We start from the raw sequence: 25,354 nt of genomic DNA on the forward strand, positions 1-25,354 counted from the left end.
ATCTGTTGTTATTCCAACAAACCTCTTCCATGGCAAACCAACATTCTCAATGGCATCACACAGCTTGTAAATATCTGCTGAGCGGTGGTCTGGCCATGCATTGGAATTACTGTGAGCAGCTCCTCCATCACTTCAAAACTGTCATCAACACCACGGACATACATTGGGAGCTGGGCAGTGTCGGTGATGTCTGTGGTCTCATCAAGAGCGACTGAGTATACACTGAAACATTTGGCTTTCTCACACAGTTGGTCATAAATGTCACTTGACAGGTCAGAAATGCGATCTGCTGCGGTGTTGGCAGAAAGGCTGATGTTGCTAAACTGACCTTTCTTTCCCGGACAGACTATATTTGCAGCCTGCAATATGCACTTTTAGACAAATGCACCTTCTGTGAATGGCTTCCCTGCTTTAGCAATCATCTCACTAACCACGTGGCTCCGACTGCTGCATTATTCTCTTTGGTTGCTTTCTTGGAGAAATCTTGCTGCCTCAGTAGATCTGTTTTAAGACTGGCAACCCGGTTCGCTCTCTCGTCTCCCTGGTATTTTGCATCCAGCTCAGCATGTCTAGTTGTGTAATGACGTTTCAAATTGTATTCCTTGTGCAGCGCAACTTTCTCTGTGCAAATAAGACAGGTCGGGGTGCCCCTGTGCTCAACAAAGAAATATTGCATTTCCCACTTTTCCTGAAATTGTCGGTGCTCATCACCAACCTTTCTCTTCACCGCAGGCTTTGAAAAAGACATGTTTGGGGCTATGTGACATTTATAATTCTACTTGGTGTCACTGTCGCATTGAAGTTTCAATCAAGCGTTTAGCCGACGGACGGGGAACGTCTCAACGCGTAGAGAACGTCATTTCTGCTTCTTTTTCTTGCAACCGTAGCACGGCGATCGGCAGATAAAAAGCCGGTAGCAGTCTCCTTTGTTTTTACGCTCGATGTTCATGTCTTTCATGACGACACGAACACCGTGGCGTTTGCAGATGGTAGAAAGTGCAGGGATAGCGAGCGCAAAAAAGGCGACTGCTCACGGCGCCGGGCTGTTGTTACAGGAGAAAGAAGCGGAAATGACACCGTGACATATAACAAATAACATCAGCTGTTTCTGATGTTAGTTGTTTTGACTGCTTTTACATTATATTGAAATATATGTAATGTTCATGTTTGCTGCAATGCAAACGCAGTGATGCAAATAAAAACATGGAGCCACAAATTACGGTGCGACCCTATAATTAGTCCGGGTTACCGGGGACTGTTGTTGCCGATGAACAGGTGTCGCTATGTGACTGCAGACTAAATTGGGCTGCATTGAGTTCATGACTTTTCTTTTATCCCGCCGCCTACGCATCACTGTGAGAGTTAATATGAGATCTCTCTCTGTGGAAAAATAACTTTAAATCCCACTGACGTGTGTATAAATCTATATACGTATAATTCAGGTTAATTCAGCTCCGCCCACAACACTGTAAAGTGTCATACATTATCAAACTAACATTACATTTTCATATTAAGGTGGGGCCAAAAACTATCGTCCTGCGGGCCGCAATTGGCCCGCGAGCCGCGAGTTTGAGACCCCTGGTGTAGGAGGACACCTACTCTGTGTCTGGTTAAGTATAAGAGCCCTTTGTTAGGGGGACCGCTGGACTCTTAGCACCAGCTTTGGGGTCACAGGGTCACATCTGGAACACACACACACAAACAGACACACACACAGACACACACACAGACACACACACACACACACACAGACACACACACACACGCACACACACACACACACAGACACACACACACACACACTATGCACAGACTGGTACTCTTTGTTCATACCTGTGTAAGACGTCATAATGAACTTGTGCATATTCATGTAAGCTCAATAAAGAGCAGTGTTACGAGGGAGCAGACGAGAGCGACTGAGGTCAAGTGAAGGAACGGCGCTGTCACAGTTCTCTCCCTCATCAATTGTCTGGTTCCAGCGGTGGGTCTGTGCTAGACGACCCATCACCAGCTTTTTCCACTGGTTACCAGTACGTGGTAGAATCCACTTCCAGATCTGGTTGTCTTTAAATCTGTGAATGGATTGGCTCCATCTTATCTCTCTTTAACAAAAGAATCCAAGTGGAGCCCTCAGGTCTGCAGATAAGCAGCTTCTGACCAGAACTAGACGTAAAAACAGAGGTGAGCTTTATCGATGGCTGCAGCCAAACTCTGGAACAGTCGCCCTTCACATCAGGTCGTCACCAACACTGGACATTTTTAAAAGCCGGTTGGAAACACATTTGTACTCTGTAGCTTTCAATCCTGACCAGTCTTTATAGTCATTACTGTGTATGTTTCCTATTTTCTCTCTACTCTGTGCAGCACTTTGGCTCAAGCTGTTTTTAAATGTGCTGATAAATAAATGTAGATTTCTTTGAATAAAACAGTGGAGCCGAGCTTTGAGCTCAGTGTGTAACAGTGTGTGTGTGAGAGCCATGTAATGTCCATGTGTGCATGCTGACTGTGCTGCTCTGACCCCCCTCCTCCTTTCAGGGTGGAGCCTGCTGGAGTCCGATGGTTGAGACCAGGTCTGAGGAAGTGTAAGTGTGTTTTTAATGGGATTCATGAAAACAAAGCAGCACACATTCAACCATCTTCATCATGTCAGGAGTCATCATCAAAGTGTCAATCAATGAACAGATGATGGATCAATAACTGCAGCTGGATTGTGTTTGTTCTCTCCATCAGATTCCTGTCAACTCACAATCGACACAAACACAGTGAACACAAAGCTCCAACTGTCTGACAACAACAGGAAGGTGACACAAGTGGAGGAGGTTCAGTCATATCCTGATCATCCAGACAGATTTGATGTTTGGCCTCAGCTGCTGTGTAGAAATGGTCTGACTGGTCGCTGTTACTGGGAGGTCGAGTGGAGAGGAAGCGTTTTTATATCAGTGAGTTACAGAAGCATCAGAAGGAAAGGAGACAGTTATGACTGTGTGTTTGGATACAATGATCAGTCCTGGAGTCTGATCTGCTCTGATGATGGTCCTCAGTCTGTCAGGCACAATTACAGACAAACATCCATCATCTCCTCCTCCTCCTCTGTCTCTAACAGAGCAGCAGTGTATGTGGACTGTCCTGCTGGCACTCTGTCCTTCTACAGAGTCTCCTCTGACACTCTGATCCACCTCCACACCTTCAACACCACATTCACTCAAACTCTTTATCCTGGGTTTAGGTTCTGGTCTCGTGGTTCCTCAGTGTCCCTGTGCTGAGTGGAGTGTAAAGAGTGTCTCCTGTTACAGAAACACTCTGACTGTTGAACAGATAGTTCAGTCTGTACATGTCTGTCTCTTTCACTCACAAACACGTTTTCAGATTCATGGATTCAATCAGTTGATGTTTGAAACTCTTCTAAATGATTCCTTGTAAACTTCTTCCTCTTCAGTCACAAACAAACAGGAAGTGATGTCACATGTGTTCCTGTCCACACAGCAGAATGAGTCTATTGCTGACAGTGATGTACAAACAGAGTGAGCATTTCTGAGGCCCAAAATAAACTGAGTAGTTCACTGAATGAACAATGGACTGTGAGCTCAGTTCCTTCATCATTAGTATGGATTATATATGTATATGTATTATATTAGTATCATATATATCAGGTGCTGCTGCTTTCAGTCATTGTGCAAATGTGCTGTTTGTAAGCTTGTAAAGCTGCAGTCAGCTGAGACTGAAGAAGTCACCTGATCAGTGAGCAAACGTTTCTGAAAACGTCCAGATGAACAGAATCAACCTTTTGGGATCAGCCAGCAATGCAGCATCATTGTTGTTCAGCTTCAGAGGTTTGCAGGAATGAACTGATGACCAGAAACAGCTGCAAAGTCCAAGAAAATACCAGCTGGAGTTCAGCTGCATTTGAAGAAGTCAAAGAAAAGTAAGGATGGCAAAGGGCGACGTTTTCTTCCAAAGAGCTGCAAACATGGTCGACGCCTCATTAGAAGAATCATCTGGACATTTGTGAGGAACTCTAACCAAGAAAGCAACGTCACACAGATCCAACAGACCGTTTCCATGACTGCAAGTGTTGAGTGGAAAAATGCTACATTGCATTATTGCATCCTCTCACCACAGGAGGCGCTGTTGGCACCACTGATTGCTGATCAGCTGTTCTCTGATGATCTGATTGATACTGTGAATAACGGGACTCACTGAACTCTGTGACACAGTGAAGATTACAGAGTTTAACTTCACCCTTTAAGACTGACCACAGAACCAAGTCCGCCAGAGCTTTTGTTATATTTTTACATGCTGTGGAGCCATTTGTGGGAGCATTTCAAGTTGCTATACATCAATACAACTGTTATAGCCCTAATTTTAATAATATGTATGCATTAAGTCCATAGTAACTACATAAACTGCAAAAAAAACCTCTGCTCATCCATCTCTGTGTGTATCAGGATACATTTGGCTCATAATACACAGAAAAATCAGAGTTATTACCTGTAATAAATGTGAAAGATTCCTGCAGTGATAACCAGGCAGGACTGAAACACATCCAAGCTGTCACCACGCTAACAGCACCGTCCATCCACAGGTGAGGGGAGGAGCAAAAAGAGGGACTTTGACCATTTTATACTAAAAACACTCAACTAATGTTTCTAATATGAAACAAATAAGCCCACATTAATGTGAGCGTTTATTAAATAATAATAATGATGATTTCCTCCTGATCTCATTTCCACAGCAGAGAAAACTGTGGTGTATATTGAGGTGGAGGGTGTGGTCTGTGGCTCAGGTGTAGAGTGAGGGTGGGGTGCACCACAGCAGCATGCTGGGACTGCTGAGGGTGGAGGAGGGAGTGATGATGACATCAGAGCTGCAGCACAGAGACCAGTGAACACACAGTCTGTTCATCTTTGCATAGATACAATATACAGCACAATATTGAATGACAGACACGCTGTGGGAGCTTCCACAGATACACTGACGTCAGCATCCAGAGTCCTCCTGCTGCTCCCCCCTCAGAGCCCCGTGATCAGCACCAACACATTCAGTTAGATGACAGAGTCCAGCTGCAGCTAGAATCAGCTCCCCTCTGTGAACAACAGCACAGCGTCAGTGTTTCACACTCAGTGAAAGGAGGAAACAGCAGAAGAACACCATGTGTGCTACGTTTCCCAGGACACACTACAAACTGCACAAATACAGAGCAGCACGTGGAAGGACCTGGAGCTGCATTTACAGAGCTGCAGACAGCGTGATGTCCTGTATGGACAGGTGGAAGGAACCAAGTCCTCAGCTGGAACACTCGTGTTTGTCCACAGACAGGAAACACAGCAGGAAACTTCCTCACAGAAGTGCAGCTCATGGATAACACACTTCCTGTCAGTCAGAATGAGGCTGCAGCCAAACACAGAAAGGTGTTTTTGTCCAGATGAGCCCAGAGAAGAAACACGAGTGTTCACAGACATCAGAAGCTCAGAGAGGTGAAACATGAGGTTGGAGTCCTCGTCAGCATCCAGAAGAGCTGCTGTGAAACCCTGAGTACTCATGACAGACTCTGATGGCACAAACACATCATGATTCAAACAGAAAGACAAACATGGAGCTCCTGATCCTCCTGCATGAGAACAAGCTGACATGAGCGCTGTGTCTGAGAGTGTCTCCCTGTCACAGTGACAATAACACAGCTGCTGCTCACAGTCATTAAACTGACCTGAGGTCAGCTGTGCTCCTTACATATGAACCATGTGACCTCACATCAGTGCTGTGGATGACTGTAGTCATAGAAGAGTAGAGCTGTAGCAGGTGGTGTGAGGAGGAGGAGGAGGTGGTGAGAACGGGTTGACTCTGGAGAATTTTAGAAAAAGTAGTACTAGAACAACTTAACTATTTCCTGGATAAAAATGCTGTTATGGACACTTTCCAGTCTGGTTTTCGTAAATTGCATTCCACTGAAACGGCCTTACTTAGAGTATCTAGTGATATCTTGATGGCAGCAGACTCTGGAGAATACACAGTGCTGGTCCTGCTGGATCTCAGCTCTGCTTTTGACACTGTAGATCACAGTATCATGATAAACAGACTTGAGAACTTGTTTGGGATTACTGGTGTTGTTTTAAAATGGTTTATATCATATCTGTCTGAGAGATCTTTTACTGTTTGCATGAATCATGTCACATCAGAATCAACAGTTTTGCCGTGTGGGGTACCTCAGGGATCTGTCCTGGGTCCAATTGTCTTTTTACTTTATGTATTCCCCCTAGGCCAAATTATTAAGCGCTATAAATATATCTCCTATCATCTCTATGCTGACGACATCCAACTATACTGTTCCTTCAAAATGTCTGAGTTTTATAAATTGTCTAATTTAAGTAATTGCCTGACAGAAATCAAATTATGGTTAAATGACAATTTTCTCCAACTAAACTCTTATAAAACAGAAACTCTGATTATTGCTCCAGACCACATGGTCCCAGAAATTAGACAGCATATCAGCTTCTTAGACCCTTACGTAAAATCAAGCCTTAGAAACCTCGGTGTCATGTTTGACAGCTCGATGTCGCTCGAGCAGCTGGTCCGAAACTGTTTTTATCATTTACAGAATATTTCTAAACTCAGACTAATGATATCAAAGCTTGAACTTGAGATGATTATTCATGCTTTATTTCTTCTCGTTTAGACTATTGTAATGGCCTTTTTACTTGTTTTAACAAATCAGCCTTAAATCGTCTTCAGACTGTGCAGAATGCTGCAGCACGTCTCTTAACAGGCACCAAGAGAAGATCGCATATCACTCCAGTCTTGGCCTCCCTTCACTGGTTGCCTGTAAGTTTTAGGTTTCATTTTAAAATTGTAGTTCTAACCTTTAGGGCCCTGCATGGTCAGGCTCCTCAATATTTATCTGACCTGCTGAAACCACATACATCTTCTCGGGCTTTAAGGTCATTAGATCAGAGACTGCTGGTGGTACCACGCACTCGTTTTAAAACTCGTGGTGATCGGGCCTTTCAGACTGTGGCACCACGGTTGTGGGATTCTCTCCCACGGTCTCTTCGCTGCACGGACTCCATTGATTCTTTTAAGAAACAGCTGAAGACATTTTTATTTAGAAAAGCATTTGATTAATTTCTTCTTAAGCTGCTTTTATAGTTTTATTGTTTTACATTGTTTTATTTACTGTTATATTGTTTTTATATTCCCATTTTCTGTGTTGTAAAGCACTTTGTGATTTTTATCTGTGAAAAGCGCGATATAAATAAATTTTACTTACTTATTTGTGTGTGTGTCATTTCTCACTCAGTCAACGAGTGCAGATGTGTTCATATGTGTGTTTCTCTTCATTCTGAGTCGGTGTGTGTAGATGTGTGTGTTGGTTTACTTAACAGTAAATTACCATGGTAACATATAGCATGAATTTAACCTGCTCTGGCTTCAATTAGGGAATTATAAATGGGTAGTGTTGGCAACTTGTGACGCACCAGAAAAGAGCTGCTATGCTAGTAAATTGTAGCCTAAATGGAAGCAGGGAGACAAAACAGCAAACATGTCAGTGGTGTGAGTTCACAGATTATCAAAACTCTAAGATTAGGACACAGCAGAATCTGACTGATGGAAACTGAGTGTTTCTTTGAGTTTGTCATGATGTGCTGTGTGACATGCAGGAAGGACCCAAATGAAGGGCTCACAGATGGAAACTTAAAGCGTAGCTTCATTCGCTAGAAATACTTTCATAGGAAATTAACAGAAAAACTAGAAACTAAACTCAAGAAATGAAGGAAAAACAAAAGCAGGAGCACAGAAGCACGGACTAGATACAGGACACAGTGACAAGAGTTACCGGAGAAATGACTGGAACAAAAAAAAACATGAAGACAGAACTAAAGCTACACTTGACTTGAGAGGCTCAGGAACCAAAACCTGAGAACAAGAAATCACAAACCAGGAAGAAAAAATACTAAACACAGACTAAGATTGAATTCTGGGATATGGTGGGCCACGAAGGACACACCCGACCCATCCTTCAAACTCGGGGGAATGAAGGACGCATTTGAAGGAGTCGAGGAATCGGGACAGCCTTCGTCGCCTGGCTGTGACGTCATCGGCCTTCAAATGCGGCCTCCGGAGGATGCAGCCGACGTTTTGGGACACAGCTTGTGTGTCTTTGTTGGTCATGTGACCTCCCAGGGACTACAAATGGAAACGAGCAGTTTAGCTCAAATCTGGCAGGTTTCCATCGTCTGTTTTTGTCCTGATGTCCATGAACATGAACACTGTCCCTGTCAAACACGTCCAGATAATCTGATCCAGTGTTGTTCTTCTTCTGTGGTGTTTGTGATGGAGCAGCAGCTGCTGATCCTGATGTCCTCCACCAAGGGGGCAGCAAATTCAGCTGACTGTCATCATTTATTAAAAAGATGTAACAATGTGACATAATGCAATATAATAGTGTCAGTTACACATTGTGGGTTGCACTGTGGCCAGAATGGACATTACCTCCTGCCTAATGGAAGCTGTCAGCCATCCTGCAACCATGAATTAGATAAGCAGAAGTGAAGGGATTGTTAACAACAATTTAATAATAAAATGTAATGTGATAGTTGCACTTTATTAGCTCCCCACAATCGTATGAATAATAACCATGAATGCACTGCATGCTCATAGCAAGTTCTTTAGGTTTAAAGTGAGATCCTGCTTTAAAGGGCGCTTCATCTGCTGGGAATGACATGTTTCTTCTAGTATGTAAGGCTCAGCCCATCTTACTGGGACTTACTTTTGTAGATCCACATGCTCTAAACCTGCTGCTCCATGATTGGTGCAGAAGCTTTAAGCTACTATTAACAAATAATGACCATGGACTTAGTTGTTACTACAATAACTTATCATTGAGCAACTTTTAATTTTACTTGTAAAACTATGCAAGTAGAATTGAATGGGGCACAGTGAGCTGAGCACAGGCCCACTCTGTGACACTCAGAGGTTTGTGGATATCATACTGAGAGTATTGGACACAGTGCAGCCAGCTTGCAGCCACTTTCCCACCACTTTAGCACAATGTTTACATGAGACTCAGCCACACTAATGTTCCTGGGCAGACATGTGGTGCAGCATGGCTGATGGCACTGTACCTGCAGCTGTCATGGACAAGAACCACTCAATACCTCACCCAAGCCAAGCCTGTGCTGATGTTGTGATCTGAGACCGAGACACTAACCCAGGATCATGATATGATGTTGTGAGAGTTTCACTAAGAATTAGCTCTGATTACAAGATTTCAATCTATCGTAACTCTAATTTGTATTTACTTCAGTTTGTTCATCTTGGAGCTGTGTGCAGCTGAGGACAGTCTTATTATTACCAGGTGAGGATATGTAACAGCCACAGTCTGTAGAGATGATGTCACCATGGAGTGGTGATGTCACTGGAGCTGCCAATATGTGCTCCAGCCAAAGCTACACCAGAGGGTTGTGCTGTGTAACAGGTTGGTGCAGGTGGTGTTATCTACATTTGAACATTAGGCAACAGTCTCATGAAGACACTTTCTATTGTTCACTAAAGACCAACAATAACAGAGACAAAGGGAGAGCAGCAGAACTAGTGCTAACAATTAGCACTGCTAGCCTGCCCACCAACACCAGCTAATGTTCTAAAAACGATGATCAATGATTTTGCTGTAACGGCTCCAGCTGTCTGTGTCAGGGACACGTTGGAGATGAAGTGAGTGATCCAGTGACAAAGGTTTGGAAAGCTGCAGTCAGCTGAGACTAAAGGAGTCACCTGACCGAGAGACCAAATGTTTCACTGAGAACGTCCAGATGAACAGAATCAACCTTTGGGATAATCTGTTCCACACATCCATGTTTCACTTACTGCATTATATTTCCTCATTGCTGTGCACACAGGCCTGTGGCTTATAACCAACTCCAAGTTCAGACTCAGAGGCTGCTGAAGCTGTTTTCTGGAACAGAGACGTGTTGGATATAAAAGCAACTCTTCTTTATGTGTCAGCACTGAGGAAAGGAGCAGCTTCGTTTCTAAGTGTATGAAGGACTGTAGCAGTGTGTGTGTGAGCTTTATTTCACAGACAGAACCATGTCAAAAACACAACTTCAGGTAAAAACAATACAAAATCAAAGAGTCTGATCAGAAGGATTAAACAGAGGAGTGTGGGACTGTTTTTAACAGACAGCAGGTTAAGCCAGGCTGGAGGAGTAAACTGAGCCTCGGTGTGAGCAGCAGTGTGTTTGACAGGAAGCTGAGATAAACAGTCTGGAGCCCATTTAGTGCTTCATATGAAAGTGTGAGGATTTGAAAGCAAATCTAAAATCAAGCAGGAGTCAGTGTGAGAATGATTTGTGCTTTTCCTCAGTCAGATGCTGGGAGTTTCAGTTCATCCATGTTCAGCGTGCTGTGCTTTGTGTAACAGGAGAATATGACAGTATAAATCAAGTCTTCATGTCACTGAAAGCCTCCACAGTCTGCTATGGAGGTGCATCAGTTTGGATTTACAAGAAGAACATTTCTTAAACCTGCCACAAGATGGCGCTCCAACAGAAGGGATGTCCACAGTGTAACACAGACACACACATACTGTGTGAATGTGTGAGTGAATGGGCTTTCAACACAAGGCTTCTGCTGCTACCTTTAATGACATAATTAGCTAACAAGAACAAACTGTTAATTACCACCAAAGAACGGCTCCAGATTTTAGCTGCTGACCATTTTGTGAAACGTTGATTACATCAGCTTATTGTTGATTTTTCAACCTTAATATCAGCTGCTTTAAAGGAGCCTCGTTCTCTGGCAGTAACACTTTTCTTCACTAGATGCAGTGCAGGCACAGTCTGTGTTTCTAAACTACACACTAATGTTCATTGTTGTGCAGCTAAATCCTCCCTCTGGATGGGAAGAATCCCTGTCAGGCTTCAAACACCTGGCTTGGTGTTCTGGAGCTAATGTGTCACCTGTGAGGACTCTGAGATGAACACACAGCAGACACTTCAGTTCTCTGTCTGTGTGTCCTCAGTTTCCCAGCATGCCTTGGCTGTGGTGGTGGAGGTGAATGAGGGGGAACATGCTGCTCTGTCAGCACTCAGGTTTCATACCTGGTGATCTCAGAGGACAAAGCGGCGTTACAGCAGCGCACGTTGATGAGACCTGATGCTCTGAACAGTTCAGACTTCAGCCTCACTCTGAGAAAACAAACGACTGACTGTCAGCAGCAACTACACCTGCTCCATCAGTGACGGAGAGAAGAACTGAGACTGAGAGACATACAGCTGCAGGTCAAAGGTCAGAAACGCCCGCTCTTTGTACGGGTCAGGAGTTAGTACTGCAGAGGTCAGAGGTCAGCTTGCTGACAAACCATTTGAAACAGTTTGGAGCTAAAAGCACAACAGCAGAGGAAAGAAGAGACACTGCAGAGATGATGCAAAATATTGTGTTTTGTTCTCAGCTGTCAAAAAGTGTAACACACGTGTTCCAACACAGCCTTTGTGTACTTTCACTTCTCCATACTGTCCATTGGAAATCCTGTTTGTTACTTTTTGATTTCAGTCCATGTGTCCAAAGCAAACTTCTGTCCCACACTTTCTCTGCTGACTCTTCACCGATGCTCAGATGATCTCAGATGATTTCACCAGAACTCATCAAAATTCGGGCTCCACAGAAACCCAGACGTCACTAAACAAGCGTAACAAGCAAAGTGAAAACTGGTCGTTCAGCTTTATTGACCAAAGATAAGCTCACATGTCACCTCATGACACAGACACTTATTTCCACAGCATGCACGAGGACTGACAATAAGTGTCTATAAAGCCACTTCTATCTGCCACACCTGTGCTTCTGTCATGGTTGCTCTCCTCTCACTCTGTCATTTATCCACAGTCTGCCTCCCTCTGCTCCGTCAGCTGACGTCCTCTCTACACCACCTGCTGTGTTTTATCCTGCAAAAACACATTTAAGAAGCGTTGCACCGAGTAACGGGAGGAACTGCTATAAAATCCATTTAAAGGAGGTGGTGCTGAGTGCTGTGACTGGGGTCCCACCACTGACATCACGGGTGGAGGACATGTTGGAAAACTGCTACAAAGTGCTGTGCAGCCAGCAGAGCTTACAGTCTGTCCTGTGTGTCATACAGGCTCTCACACTTAGTGTTTCTGTGACACATTGAAGAGAAGTTTGTGTTGTTCACAGTTGTGCTTGTACTGAGTGACAGCTGACATGACCTAACAGGAATAATGTGTCTGTGCTGAATGAGAAGTAACACACAATGAAGTCTTGATGCATCTCAATCATCCAGGAAAGTGAGTCTGTTGCTTCTGTTCATCTGGACGCAGCGTTTTGTGGGAGAAACGTGTCGTCATCATCAGGTGACGTCTTCAGTCTCAGCTGCAGGTTTCAGTCTTACAAACAGGACATTTGCATAAAGACTGAAAGCAGCTGCAGGAACGATGGGCTGGGAGCTCCGTTCCTTCATCTTAATTATGCAGATTCTCAGGACCATTGATCAACAACCACTGATCCATGTCCATGAGTCCCATTCACAGAGATGTGGGAATGGCTGCAGTCACAGCATGTAAGATGGAAATAAATGAGAAGTATTTAGCTGAAGTGGATTTGATTTATGTTACTTCTTTTTTAACTTGTAGTTCTACATTGGAAGATTATTGTGATATTGAAATATAAAAATACATTTATATTCTATTATTTTCTCAAAATAAGCGTCACACTCGTGGAAGCCGGTGTAGCCGCCGAAACGCCTGCATTTATGGAGACTTTCAGCCCCAGGTAGGCCAGTTATGGATCTTGGATCCACATTATGTCAGCAGCTGTTCTCCACCGTGAACTGTGTTCAAACAAACACGCTCACGCCTCACAGACGACAGCTTACAGTCCTGTAGAGATAAAGTGACTTCGTACAGCCCCGACCTGCAGACGCTGTGCGCAGAGGTTCAGGAGCAGAAGTCCCGTTGTAAACATATCACGGCAGACCCGACGATGTTTGCATGAACGCGCTTTTCAGCATCTCTTTATTGACCACTTTACACACATGGTTGCTGTGCGCACACAGCCGGCTGTAGCTTTGCAGCTCACAGCCCGACACACACCAACAACAGCAGAGAGAGCACAGACGTTAAGGCGTGATTGCGGGTGCCGCTCAGGTGCGTCCGCCTCCCCTGCAGCGGCGCTGCAGACCACGCCCACCACACGCAGTAACCAGGTAAAATACATACTTAGGCAGAATTTTGCAAATATCTATTTTTCATTTTGTAGCAGCATAGAGCTTTTTTCCAATTATTTTTTAAAAGTCAGGTCAAGGCTCCAAAAGCCCAAAGGCGATATCACAGTTTGTGTTTGCTACATGGATCATTGTAGTTCAGCTGTTTGAGTGAGTTAGTGTTTGTGTGTCTCTCTGTGTGTGTGACTTCCAACTGTTTCTAACAGCATCCTTAGTCATAAAATGGTAATCTACCCCACACCCAATATATGGTTCACTTCCTGTATTGGTTCAGCGTGCACAACACAGTGAAGCCACTAAAGGGCAGGAAGCTGACCACACAAGAAACAGAATCTTCACAGAGATGTGTCGACAATAATCCTCCCCCAGCACAGAGTGGCTGGAGAGGTGGTCAGGATCACAGGAATGTCTTGATCCTACAGATTGAACTAAGACCTGTAAAATTTAAGAAACACATTGATAACATTCAACAATTAGACTCAACAGGGGCCATTAGGAAAGCCACAATGTTCATAGAGGGGCCATGCAGCTCACACTTGACTGTGACTCCTGACCAGGGCTGGACTGGGACAAAAAATGGTCCCGGGCATTTTGACTGGAGACCGGCCCACCAGGTATTATATGTAATACTCTGATAAATATCAGTGGTATTTATTTTGTGTTTTTCATGAGAATAAGTCGAAGAGAAAATAACATTTTGAGGTTAAGAGTGGTATAAATATGTGATATAAATGTTTGTATTAAATTGCATAAATAGTGTGTGGAAAAATCAGTTACGTTAAAAAAAACATAATTTCATGGAATGTGAATGTCTGTTAAAAGAGAAGAGGTGTAATTTGTTTTGTATGCTACGTCACGAGAGGTCATGACTTGCAGATGACTTCCGGGGGAAAAGAAGTCGAGAGGAAGGACGGAGAAAGAGAGGGAAAAAAGGAGGATTACTAAAATGGCATAGACGAAGCACGGGCTTCGGGACTGCTTATGTCACCAAAGTTGTTCGGCAACAACGCATTACCCGCCTGCGGACTTCCCGGTAATCATTCGGAGTGTTTGAGCCGGGCTTCCCGTACCTTTTGTGCTGGAGAAAGCACGGGGCACGTTTGGCTACGTTGGCTAGCTGGAGCTAGGCTAACGCCACGGTCCTGGCTAACGGAGATTCCGCCGGAGCGGAGAGACGGAGTTTTGAGAGTTGTCTCAGGAGAGAGTCGCTAACCGTGGATGATTCGCTGCTATCTAAGGAACCGGAGATTCGTTGCTCGCTGCCGCGAGTGGAGACGGTTGCTACCACAAAGAGCGAGTTATTCATCGGAGGAGGTCGAGACGTCACGGATACACGGAGGTATTGTTGTTATTATTAAGAGCTCCAACTAAAGCGCGCCAACAACAAAAATAGACTAAGAGTGCACTCTGGGGAAAGAATAACATTGGACAGGTTAAGGGCAAAAATACTAAAATCTATCCCCGGGGTTTATTGTATGTTTTGTATATGTGTTTTTTTCATGAAGGAAAAAGGGTTGGATGTGAATTTCCTGCAATTTATTAACCCTTTAAGACCTACCATAGAACCAAGTCCGCCAGAGCTTATATTATATGTTTACATGCTGTGGAGCCATTTCTGGGAGCATTTCAAGTTGCTATACATCAATACAACCATAATATACCAAACTTTAATAATATGTCTGCATTAGGTGCATAGTAATTACATAAATTGCAAAAAAAGTGCAATAAACTACAAAAAAATTGAAAATCGTTTTTGTTTTTTTAACATATATTTGTAGTTAGAGAAATTTAAGAGGCTTATCCCTCAAAACTGTAAATACAAAAAAGTTGCACAAACTAGTTTCCCACCACAGGAAATTTATTTTAAGTGTCTTCATAGTTTTATTTTTGAAATACACCAATTTTTATATACTGCAGGAAAAACGAAAATAAATATTATAGTGCAAATTTGCAAAATAACAGCATATGCATCAAAATAAACTATTTCCAGCAGTGCAATATGAGTCCTCAGCATCCCAGAAACGACACAGAAAGTCATAAAGTCAAACATAACTTTTAAAAACACAAGTATAAGCTCATGAGGTCACGATGGTAAAAAAAACTAATTTCCGCAAAATGACGCCACTTCCGGTTTCGGGCAGGTCATGCGGTCATGTGATAGTTCGCGCTGATGGACGTAGGAAGTGTTACAAACATCGGATCGGCGAAGCGTGTTTCTGGAATATCATGTTTTTGTTGCTGCAAGTGATTTTTATGCAGTTTTTGCAAAGCTATATGTGGAAGGAAACTGTGACCTAGGACAAGCATAAGATGTAAGTACAACTCCTCCAGTTTCATATGGAAAAAAAATGATTGCACTAGCTTATGTGGTTGCAGAGCTACCGGGATTTAAAAATAGTTACGCAAAACAGAGCGTGCCCGCTCCGATCGGCTGTAAAGGGTTAATACATTTTCTAACCCTGAGATCCTGTGTTGGGTTTATTGCATGGTGTCTTATCATTTGAGTATTCAGATGTATTAGCCTTAATCGGTTAAGTGTATTTCCTTAGCCTCCGCTTGTCTGTGTAGACACGAGAATCATATGAACTAGGGCTGGGCGATATATCGAGTTTTTTAAAAATATCGATATATTTTCATACGAGATATAAGATGTGACAATATCGTTTATATCGATATAGTCTATGTTACGTTATAATTATACTTGTGGAGCCGCAGGTTTGCCTCTCTTTCGTCCACTTTTGTCTCTACGCTGCGTTACTCGGCCTCGCCTCTCCTTCACTGAACACAACTCCGCCTCCCCCATAGCTTCACCTGCAGGCAATGACAAGATGAAAGCGGAAAATCTCCGTTAGCGAGTTACCGTGCGTGGGGCTGGACGGTGTCAACGTGTTAGCGAGCTAACCGCGCTAACGAGCTAACCGCGCTAACGATATGCAGCCCGGAGGTGCTGCACGGCCTAAAATCCTTTCATTTTCTCAGAAATCGACAGTGCACCTTATGTATGAATTCTGGTTGTGCTTACTGACCGCGAACCGATTTTATGTGGTACACAGCGCTCAGCAATCTGTCAAAAAATGTTTTAATATGACTTTGCTAAGCTACGGAGTTGCACCGCTTGATGGATTGTCAGAGGACTACGGCTACCGAGGAGGAGCCTCGCGGAGTGATACGTGTTCAGAGACGTGGTGCAGCTGTGAAATCTGTCTCTTTGTTATTACGCTCAGCATCTATTAGTTTACATTTTGACTGCACAATTGTGAGCTTTTTGTTATGCACAAAAACAACATTGTTTTCTTTTATTTATGGACCATGATTATTTAATAAATGCTGATAATTTATTTTTGAGTAATTTCTTCATGTACATCTACGCTGTATGTAAATAAAAGTGCCCGTGTGACAGCTGGGACACAGTGTGACTAAGAACTCTCTTTTTGTTCTTAACTTATGGCTTAAAAAAATAATAATATCGAGATATATATCTTATATCGCCATCCAGGTAAAAAATATCGAGATATGAATTTTGGGTCATATCGCCCAGCCCTAATATGAACCCTAGACTGATATTTATTTTTCGAGATGTATCTTTTATCACAGAATGTTTAAGTAGAGTCAAGACTGCACCCGAAGGCATAAGGGGGGAGTCTTGTCACACGAGCCGGTGGTAAAAGTTTTACATATAGGAAAAACCATGAAGCCTTTGAATGAAAACAAACGCTGTTGTCACAGTGATGGACGCTGTCTTGTTGGTATACATGCATCAGTCTAATAAACTTAAACCTGCACCATCCTCCCTGTCCTGGTATTCTAAACAGGAAGTAGACTGTTGGTCGAGTTAACCTCCTGAACATCTACAACACACGGTGGAAACCTGAAATTAAGACAGAGACTAGAGGTGAGACATGATCATTGCTGATTACTGATGACAGATTTAGATATATTTTCATAAACCTTTCATTTGCCACATCAATAAACAGCACGGCAGGGCAAAATATGTTTTCTAACATGGCAACCTTTAAAAAGTGAAAGGAGACAGAAAGACAGCTGAGAAAGAATCAAACGGACTTTTTGATGCATTTTACACACAGTACTGGTGCAGAATCTAGAAAATGTGGGAAACACTGGCATCATATGCAGTACTTACTTCTGAAGAAATTATGATGGGACCCTAAAAAATGACTATGTACAATAATGGATTTCTATACATTTTACATCAGATGAAAACGTTTGTTGTAAGATTCAGATAATTATTTATTAAAAGCGAGACATTTTAAATGAGAACAAGAAAGAAAAGTATGTCTTTGTGCCCCCCTCTCCCTGTTAATGCCCTACCTGCCCCCCTGGCAACACTTTGCTAGACCCGCCCCTGCACAGTTACCAGCTGTCAGCTACACAAAAAGGATCCTGGTGTTATTTGTCTCTCAGAAACAGTTCATAACTTCAACTCATTTTTGTTTTGTCATGTTTTGTTCTTTACATTGTCTTTCTTCTATATAATTGTTAAACATTTAATAAATATGTCTACAAAAAGATTTTAAAAATCAGACATTTCACACAGACACCCAAATGATTTCTGACTGATGAAGGGGGCTGAAGGTGCCCTGCTCTTGCCCAGCTTCTGCTGCTCTCTCCCTGCTCACTGTCAGCAGCTGGCAGCCTCGGTCCTGCCTGAGACTCTTCATCTATCAGTGCCAAAGAATATGGGAAATAGCAACGCACAACATGCACATTACAAAACAAGCACATGAATCAGCATTACATTCATTAGTGAAGTGCTGACGTTCGTTCCTAAACTTTGGGCCTTAATTAACATCACTGTGAACTAATGTTTGCTTTGCTTCTAAACCAGTGAAGCAGCGAGGGGCTTTCTGAGGTTCCTGCTCGTAAATGCCCAAAATGAGTCGAGTATTTCTCTGCAACTACAAACTCTGTTTTCATCAGAGGTGTAAATATTACAGCACTGTGTCAGAGTCACTGAGGCTGGAACACAGAAAAAGGAAGTAGATGTATTTATTTTTAGACTTTATTGCCTGGAACCACTTTAAAAATACGCTTTGGGTCACAATTAACTGCAGAAACCAGGAATCCACATATGAACATTATCTGTGCAAAGATTTATGCTCACGTCACACGAGCTGATAAGGAGAAGCCAAACCTGGAAGCCACGACTTTGTTGAGGGTGTTTTTTGCAAACTTCTCTCCACAAATTCACATTTTCAAACTGCTTCAACATCTCACTCTGTGTCTTCGTGTGTCTCTGAGCTTCGGTGCAGGATCATCATTAAAATGGTGGAAAAATGAGCATGATTGCAACGACCACGGCACAATGGATCAAGTTACAAAAATTAAGCGATACTGATCAACGCACCACAACGATTATGTCACACGACACAGGATGTGATGTCACAACTGGTGCGAGACTTGCTGGCATGCTCCTATGAGGGTTGTTTTCCGGGGATGGCTTGTTCCTCTTAGTTGCGCGGTCGGGGTTCCCCCAGGTGTCGGGTGGTTCTTGGGGTCCAGGGTCCTGTCTTTGGCTTTCTCTGAAGTGGCCGGCCTCTGCAGTGGTTGGCTGGCCGCTGCTTCTGGACCGCTAGTACTCCTTCCCCTGGCTGTGGGAGCTCCATCTGTGGCAGCAAGACCAAGGGCGGATCTAGAGAAATTTTCTTGGTCGACATGGTGCATTTTTTCCACCGATAGGAAACGTGGATTTTTTCCTTTCTTTACTGTTTTCGCGCTGTCCTTAGAAAACGCTTAAAACACACACAAACGTGATGACAGTGTTTAGAACAAAGCGTGGCTGATATATATGATCATAACTCTGGATTTACTGGCCTGTAATTAAAATTTAAAAACTTTGAAGTCCGAACTTTCAATGTGGCTGAAACAGAGACTCAGCGTTGCTGCAGCTTGTTGCTATGGCAGCTTACATCAGTCATGTGATTTGGAGGTGCAGCGTGTCCGTGGACCACAGAGGGTTAATAACACTCACTTTCCTCCATTTCCACAGTGTAACATCCACCCACCTGTGTAAAATCCGAAATTCCCATGGTGTTGTTCAGAATGTGCTCTGGCACGATCATAAGCATCGCTTGCTGCTGAAAACAAGAAAAAAGCCGGTCCTGCTATGGGCTGAACCATTTGTTACTGATGCAGGGGGGGACACTATGGAATATACTCAGTTTTAGCATTTATATTCACTGTTGACTGTAACTATGCTCAAACTGTTAATGTGATCTTATTTTAATAAACAACACTGTCATATGCAAAACTGGGGTGGCACTTGGGGTGGCAAGAGATCATTTTAGGGTGGCACTTGCCACCCCACACTCAGAAAAATAAAGGTGCCAACTGGAACCAAAAGTGGTTCTTTAGACTGATGCCATAGAAGAACCTTTTTTGGTGCCACAAAGAACCTTTCAAACAATGGTTCTTTGAAGAACCATTTCTTTCAGTGGTTCATTGAAGAACCTTTAAAGGCAGGCACGTGCAGAGGGGGGGGGGGGCTAGAGGGGCTTGAGCACCCGCCCCTTTCCTGATGGGTGCCCAAGGTGCCCTTTTGTTGAGGCAACTTTAAAAAAATATATATATATATTATTATTATTTTTTAATGTGTGTGTGCGTGCGGAGTCCTGTCTGTGCCCCTCAACAATAATATTTAACTATTAATCACAGTTTTGCTAAATAAAAGGATCTGGCTTGCATCAGTCACATGATCACATTTAACCAATGATTGCCCTTGACGGCAGAACGCTGTTGTGCCAAAGTAGTTACCCCCGTCAAAAATTGTTTCCCCATTCACGGGAGCGCGCAAAGTAGGAGGAGCCGCTTGCCCAGCTCCGTTCTGTACGCTACTTGTCACTGATCTGCAGTCGACGCGATAAAGAGTAAAAGCTGGAAAACAGCAGACTCGATGAATTTAACATTAGTTTCGTGACATTGTAATGTGCCGTGTGGAAGACAGTTTACCTTATACTGTACACTTAAATAACCTGCTGGGAATACTTTGTCTAGAAAAAGACTTTGATACTATAATACTGTAAAACCAGATGGAAACACGTCGCTCTCCAGTGAATTTACACTTGGTTTACACTTTGTAGCGAAGCTATCACGAATGAGTTCATTTGCAAAATCAATCTCAATCTAACCAATAAGTACTGTAACTTCAGAGAAGATGTCTTATTCACAGCAAAAGTTATGGAGGGATACAGATTTTATCAGGCTGTGTGGCATCGGCTGCCAAAATGTGTGCCCCCCCCCCCCCCCCCCCCCCCATCTGTAATCCATATTGGCTTTGTTATCACAAAGGGTATATTTGCCAAATAAGTCACAGTATAACCAATAAGTACAGTAACTTTGGACACCATGTCTTATTCACAGCAAAAGTTATGGAGGGATACAAAATTTATCAGGCAAATTCATACAGCAAAAAACTATTTGCTTTATAAACAGTTTTATAAAGCAATGATGTCACCACTCCATGGTGACATCATCGCTACAGACTGTGGCTGTTACATATCCTCACCTGGTAATAATAAGACTGTCCTCAGCTGCACACAGCTCCAAGATGAACAAACTGAAGTAAATACAAATTAGAGTTACGATAGATTGAAATCTTGTAATCAGAGCTAATTCTTAGTGAAACTCTCACAACATCATATCATGATCCTGGGTTAGTGTCTCGGTCTCAGATCACAACATCAGCACAGGCTTGGCTTGGGTGAGGTATTGAGTGGTTCTTGTCCATGACAGCTGCAGGTACAGTGCCATCAGCCATGCTGCACCACATGTCTGCCCAGGAACATTAGTGTGGCTGAGTCTCAAGTAAACATTGTGCTAAAGTGGTGGGAAAGTGGCTGCAAGCTGGCTGCACTGTGTCCAATACTCTCAGTATGATATCCACAAACCTCTGAGTGTCACAGAGTGGGCCTGTGCTCAGCTCACTGTGCCCCATTCAATTCTACTTGCATAGTTTTACAAGTAAAATTAAAAGTTGCTCAATGATAAGTTATTGTAGTAACAACTAAGTCCATGGTCATTATTTGTTAATAGTAGCTTAAAGCTTCTGCACCAATCATGGAGCACCAGGTTTAGAGCATGTGGATCTACAAAAGTAAGTCCCAGTAAGATGGGCTGAGCCTTACATACTAGAAGAAACATGTCATTCCCAGCAGATGAAGCGCCCTTTAAAGCAGGATGTTAAGGTTCAAAATTATTGGGGATGGAGACAAGAGAAAAACCACAATAACAACACTGGTCCGGTCGGGTTGAGTCAAACGATGATTTTAATGATCACACACGTGGGAGATGGACACTGATGCAGACAGCCTCAAATCTCAAAATGGTGGAGCATTGCTCAAACTCTTATAGCCTCTGGTGCCTCCACCTTATTACAAAAAGCCTAAACATTCACATGCTTTCTCTCACACAGCGCCTAAGCTACGACCTTGGCTCCCCGTTTATCTGCTCCTGCTGAGATGGGGCAGAAAACTCCAGTATGTTCTGTTCTCTTCTAATCAGACAAATAAGGCGATGACTTTCTGCAAACAGTATTTCTTATAACTCAGCAGTATAATGCATCATAAAACAATATCATTCATTCACAATAAATCAGCAGTCTACTTTAATGCAAATCAGTTTAACTAATGCAACCGTTATCAGCTTCTTCTAACTCAGGAGAATGATGCAAACTAAAACTACATAATAATTCACAATCTTTAATTAGGGGTTATAACATGGCATAAAATAATATTATAATCTAACAATTCCCCCTGATGAGGTCATTAGAATAATGACCTCACCAACACCCTTCAATTCAGTGTGGCCGGGTTCATCTCTTCTCACTCCTGAGGTCCTTTGTCCCCCTGAGGGGCGAACCATATGTGGGATGACCTCTGTGTTTGCGCAGTTCAGATGCAAGAAAAACTATTCCAACAATAGCAGGTACAGATGACACTTCCCAGGTCTCCCACAGCTTTATTTTGGTGCTACCTTATACCCTTCAGACGTACTCAGACTAGAACCTCTGTCCAAAGAGCTTTTAGCCTTTATTTTATTGCTGCAGCTACCAGTGTCGTCCAGTTGGGTGATCCTCTGCTCTTCATTCTTCAACCTTAGGGGTTAGACAACCCTTCAGTCGTGGCACAGATCAGGGGATTATTCTGCCCCGATTTCAAACAACGATCTGTGTATCCTCCAGAAAAAGGAACAGGAAGGTGTCCCCCTTTTTGCCCAAAAGCCTCTCGAACTTCGTTGGTCTGGTGTTCCCGGATTTCCGCCAACCCCTTCATGGTTATTGCTGTGTTTATGGGATCCATCCTTTTGTGGTGACTAGCTGGAGCCCAAACGCCATGACCCTTGGACCCAGTTGATGTCTCGGCAGTCACTGTGTCTGTCTCTGCTACGGAGGATCCTCGCATCTCTGTGACCTCGTCTGGTGTCTGTTCCTTTCTCTGTAAGAGACAGAAAACCAAAACACCTCTCTTCCTACCCCTAATAATCTAATGTTGTGATCTACTAACCTTCTAGTGTTTCAGAATTGGTCTAAAACATTCAGAATGTCCCAGGGACTTATTCTAATCATATGTGTGTGTAAGCGTGTTTGCATTTAGCCCTCTGCACTCAAAGTCAATACCTGCAATATATCAGTCTGGACCATCACGCCGAATGAAGCTTATGACCTTCAAAAGACCAAGTGCCAACTTTTGCAAGGTGTGTCTGAGAATTATTGAAACCACTCTTTTTAACACAAGACAAAGAAATTAACAAATCTTCTAAACGCTATTCAGTTCATTTCAATGATTAATGCTTAAACATGGACGTGATGATCTATGCTTCTCACTGATTCTCTACAAAGGACCAGAAACTTCTCGGGCCGCTATTAGCTTAAGCTTTACCATACCTAAGGTATTAAAGACACAAATGAAGTTATAAAATGTTCAAATAATCCTTGTTTGATGTTAAAGCTCAACTTTCCCCCCCTTTTTTTGACACATTCCAATGTGTCAAATCAACAGAGCTAGAACATTCAAAAAAAAGTTAGGCAGCTACAAAGTTTCCCAGACTCTTAAGGTGATCTGCGTGTAATGTCCTGACTCAGGTATTTAATATTTTAATAAATGTCGTTTAATTAACTGCCACTATTTAAACTAAACAAAGGACATAATTCAAGAAAAGATCACAAAGAATAACATGATATCAGTGTTTTGTAAGCGCGTGCGGCCCTCTATGCTCGAAGCCTTTTCCCTCAATAGATCAGTCAGACATTCACGCTGACTGTAGCTTTTAACCCTTATTAACTTGAGCACAACTCTACAATGAGCAACAAGTTGCAATATGTATAAAATGATCATGGTTACACCTGCAATGAAAAATTATATCATTATCCTAACACCTGTAAATAGAAGATTCATCAGAGGTTATAACAATCACAGGAACACAGATGTTAGTATAAGGTCAAAAGCTTCAATAAATGATCATCGATGCAATGCTTATTGCATGATTCTCATACAATAATAATGCTGATTTTAAAATAACAGTAAAACACCCTTTTATCCCGTTTCACTCGACACATAAACGTTTATAAATGCCTCTTTTATTTTTAATTTTATTTCCCCCTGTTCTCCCCTTACTGACCACAGCAGGGGGATCTTAGTTTTGAATCAGCCATGAATCCAGCTCACCTGATTCATCAGTGAGCTCCACCATCACTGGCGTCTGACAGGGTGGCGCTGCATACTCTTCCTTTAATGTCACTATTTTCAACCTGTTAATTAGAGTGTTTAAACCTGAAGTCGACTACGTCCACAACAAGTCAATACAGCTGTAAATGTGGCCAATTATCAATCTATTACCAATCAATAACAACAGATAACTTCTATTTTATGCATGCTTTTAATCAACCACTCACTCAGAGGATCTCCAATCCCAGGAAATTCCTTCTCCTCCTTTAATGAGTCTGTCCTCCTTCCATGCCCTGGTAACTGGTCCATCCAGAGCCATATGATCTCAAATATACATACAACAAGCCAAACCACCCCTTGGTCACACCAACCCTTTTCCGCCCCGAAGATGTCCAATGCCATCCTAGTATGGACTGAAAGTGGCTTTAACGCTGACTGTTCTGACAATCCATTTTATAACGTTCCTGGTCAGATTTGCCAATCTCTGCACCAGGGTTTTAAACGCTTCGCCATTTTCATTAGTTTTTATTTTTATTTAGTTTCGACTCCAGATTTTCAATTTTTTCCAGTTGTAATTAGTTTTTACCAATTCTTTGCTAGTTTAGTCTAGTTTTTATTTTCTGAAAATCCTTAGTTTCAGTTTAGTTTTAGTTGTGTTTTGCAAAAATTAAGTGTAACCAAATCTCAGTTCCATCATATCAATCATGCTCTTCTGGTTATCCTTGGGTGTTGAGACTAATCACTATTAACTCTTGCCGCACCGAGTGTTCCTAATTTTGGTTGAAGTGAATTGATAACCTTTTTGAAGGCGATTGTTTCACACATTTATTTAGATGTCCCAGTCCTGTTATCTCGGGATACATCACGCTGCCTTATCTGGGGTTAGCTGTTTTCGGGGGATGCGGGTTGAGTGGGGGAGCTCTTCAAGGAGGGGGAGTGCGCTCCCCCTGATGAGCTCTTCAAGGTAAGCTAGGTTAACCTTCTTGTGTGAGCTTTTCAAGTGCACTTCGAGGTTTGTGGGATTTTTAGTTTTATAGATGTCCCTCATAACCCCCTGATGACCCAGTATTTCATTTTTGCACACTGTAGTACACATTTAGTTTTTGCTTGTAGCTCTCATACTCTACTTGCCACTCTTCTAAGTCCTGATGTTTCTTAGAGAGGACAACAGTACCTTTAAATTTATATCACATGTGTGGGGGTGTGGCCTTGCCAATTGTTTTTCTTTTTTTTTTTTTTAACTCAGGTTTTGATTAATTTTCAAAAATAAACATCTAGTAAATAATTCGAGGGGTCTTTAAGGATTAAGCTTATTTAGTTTCACGGAGAACATGACTAATTTATTAATGTGTGCTCTACACATTGGGACTTTGTACATTCAGTCAATGCAAATCAGTTTAACTAATGCAACCATTATCAGCTTCTTCTAACTCAGGAGAATAATGCA

The 25,354-nt window shown here is 42.7% G+C and overlaps 1 protein-coding gene and 1 long non-coding RNA gene across 12 annotated transcripts in view; both read left to right on the forward strand.

Annotated features, from left to right (window-relative positions):
• The first annotated feature begins 1,487 nt into the window (after positions 1–1,487).
• LOC145425124 (uncharacterized) lies at positions 1,488–7,264 on the forward strand. The gene is made up of 2 exons (XR_013905791.1): positions 1,488–2,582; positions 2,731–7,264. It is a non-coding gene; the product is annotated as an uncharacterized LOC145425124 (long non-coding RNA).
• Positions 7,265–14,076: 6,812 nt separating this feature from the next.
• LOC145424423 (uncharacterized) overlaps positions 14,077–25,354 on the forward strand; it is a 68,013-nt gene continuing 56,735 nt past the window's right edge. For 5 of the 11 annotated variants that reach the window (XR_013905502.1, XR_013905506.1, XR_013905503.1 and 2 more), the window contains exon 1: positions 14,078–14,567. The gene's annotated coding sequence lies outside the window, so the exon portion shown is untranslated. Of the gene's footprint in view, positions 14,568–25,354 lie in introns of all 11 variants that reach the window. The other 6 variants (XR_013905513.1, XR_013905515.1, XM_080297745.1 and 3 more) reach the window with 4 other exon arrangements.

The sequence above is a fragment of the Astatotilapia calliptera genome, chromosome 3 (genome assembly GCF_964374335.1).
Source record: "Astatotilapia calliptera chromosome 3, fAstCal68.1, whole genome shotgun sequence".
NCBI lineage: Eukaryota > Metazoa > Chordata > Actinopteri > Cichliformes > Cichlidae > Astatotilapia > Astatotilapia calliptera.